This window comes from Equus quagga, chromosome 18, assembly GCF_021613505.1.
Source record: "Equus quagga isolate Etosha38 chromosome 18, UCLA_HA_Equagga_1.0, whole genome shotgun sequence".
Lineage (NCBI taxonomy): Eukaryota > Metazoa > Chordata > Mammalia > Perissodactyla > Equidae > Equus > Equus quagga.
The window spans coordinates 23,741,253-23,743,703 of record NC_060284.1 but is presented as its reverse complement, the minus strand read 5'-3'; the positions used below and the strand labels follow the sequence as shown (position 1 = coordinate 23,743,703).

Here is a 2,451-nt window from a genome sequence, read left to right as displayed (position 1 = left end):
TTTTTTTTTTGGTGGGTGGTACATTCTAACTACTTCTTATCACAACTGGTATAATTTCTAATGTAGACTGGGTAGTGATTTGAAATCACGATCTATCCAGGTTCCATCTGAAGGTAGAATATAGGATAGGATCAGAGCCACGATCTTTGGAAAACAAAGCATGGAAAACTGAGACAGTGGGAATTTGAATCCGTTTTGAATAATCATTGATATTATTATCCAATCCCTAATCTTTGGATCCACACGCTGAACCTAGATGAGGAATTCGATGCTGCTGTTCTTATTGAGCTAATAGAACTGGAATCACATATACTGTGGTAAGCTCATTTATGGATATTCGAATGACTTTATGGACCATGCTTGGGTTAATGATAGGGCAGAAATTCCATTAAAGCAGAATACTATTAGTTAATCCATTGGTGACATGCATTAGTGATACTTGAAAAGTTATACAGTACTGGGGACTTTTATCGTTTTAGCTCATCCCCCTATTAAGATTTGTAGGTGTTTTATATGAACTTAAGATTCTCCCATTCACCCTCAGTGACTCAAATCCTTTTAACCCACCAGGAGACACGCCCAAGAAAGCTTTCTGTTAATGCAACAAGACTGTCTTGTTTTCTTTCAAAATGCAATACCGTTACTTGGAATTACAAGTCTACTGTGTGACAAGCAGCATCCTCAGTTGAAATACAGATTGCACAGTTTATTGGAAATGTGAATCATATTTTCTTTATTTACTCAAGGGGTCATGATTGGGAGTGGAAGTGCAGCAAAGAGAGGAGACTTTTCAAGAAAGTATTAGATTATTCTGAAGTCCTTCCTCTTCACATCTGATTTATCTCTTGCCGAGAATTAACCAACACGTGCATGGGAGATATGCTCAGACAATGACAGTCAATTACCCGTTAGAAATATCTGTGGCGCTCACCCTGAAGCCCATATACTAAAAAATTCGAATGATACAGATTATCATGGGCCCTGCGCAAGGATGACACACAAGTTTGTGAAGCCTTCCATATTTTTAAACTAAGCTTATTGTGGAAGTCATTTTGCAATACATATACATATCAAATCATTAAGTCGTATACCTTAAACTTCTACAATGTTATATGTCAATTATATCTCAATAAAATTGGGGGAAAAAAGAAATATTTGTGTTTGGAGGGAGGGCCAAAGGGACGGGTAAGACTGTCCTATGTTTTAAGACTGTGGTTAGGAATTTAACAAGAAATTGAAAATGCAAATACTGTATTAAGCCCGTGTGTAGGTACCTGAAATCTGGCATCATTTTAAAACAAAGTGGTTAAGAGGGTATAAATGTTAGTATTCCATTGCCATCCCTGCCACCACAAATCTACAGTCTACTATTTTCCTACCATACGTTTCCTAATGATGCTTCTGTTGATAGAAAGCCCCAGTCATTTTTTATTAATGGATGCTGTGACTTCTTCCCACTCTCTTTCCATTGGCACAGCATTTACTGATTAAGGATGCTGGGTGAGTCAGAATATTCCTTGCATAATGATTGGTTACTTGGAATGGGGACCAGCTCTTCCTTTGTGATAAAGAACTGTGTATATAAATAAGGGTAAGAGATTTTCTTGATGTTCAAGGTCTTTGGTCTCTGAGTTACAGACTATAAATTTCCCGGGCCACATTCTTGATGCAGAACTTCCACTGAAGTCAACAGAAGTTTTGTAAAAAAATTAATGGCAGGAAAATGCACTATTATTATTTATTATTATTTCTTTTTGACTGCTCTGAAGATAATTTGGTGCATAAAGTATTGAAGTTTTGAGTTTTTCCAATGACTCATTTTCATGCAAATGTTTATCACATTTCTGGGTATTGTTTTCCTCTATCATATATATTTCCATCTTCCATGGGTAAATCAACATCTTCATCCATATTGTACATTCAGCGGCTGTAAATTCAGCCTGTATTCTCATTAAATGTTACGAATATGTGATTTTCATTTATGATTTTAGTGGGTGTTTCTGAAATTTCCACGGCAGCATCTGGCCGGGAAACAGTGTCTGTGAATCAGAATTACTACACCTAATTTTTTTTTTCTATGTACTCGTTTTTCTATTCCTTTGCCAGCAAACAGGAGGCAATTTGGATTCTTTTCTACCCTAATTCTCAGAGACCCCCTTCCATGTACAGACTTTAGGTTTGCTTTTGCTTTTCCTCTTATACATGGTTTAGGGAACAATGGAAACAAATCTTGAGTCCCCTCCCCTTCCTCGCTGTCAACACTCACATTGAAGCCACCACTATGGTGTAATCAGACCAGGGCAAGCGCCTCTGAAGAGGTTTTTCACTATGTTTGGTTTCAGTCCCCTCTAATCTCTCGCTGCTCCTGTTAGAATGATCAAAAATGCAGAGATTACTCCACTTCTCCCTGCTTAACCCCTTCTCATTGTCCTTGGGATAAAGACCAAATTC

The 2,451-nt window shown here is 37.5% G+C and overlaps 1 non-coding gene across 1 annotated transcript; it reads left to right on the top strand.

Moving 5' to 3' along the window:
- Positions 1-923: 923 nt before the first annotated feature.
- LOC124230133 (U6 spliceosomal RNA) lies at positions 924-1,026 on the top strand. Its single transcript, XR_006886074.1, has one exon. It is a non-coding gene; the product is annotated as a U6 spliceosomal RNA (small nuclear RNA).
- Positions 1,027-2,451: the final 1,425 nt, after the last annotated feature.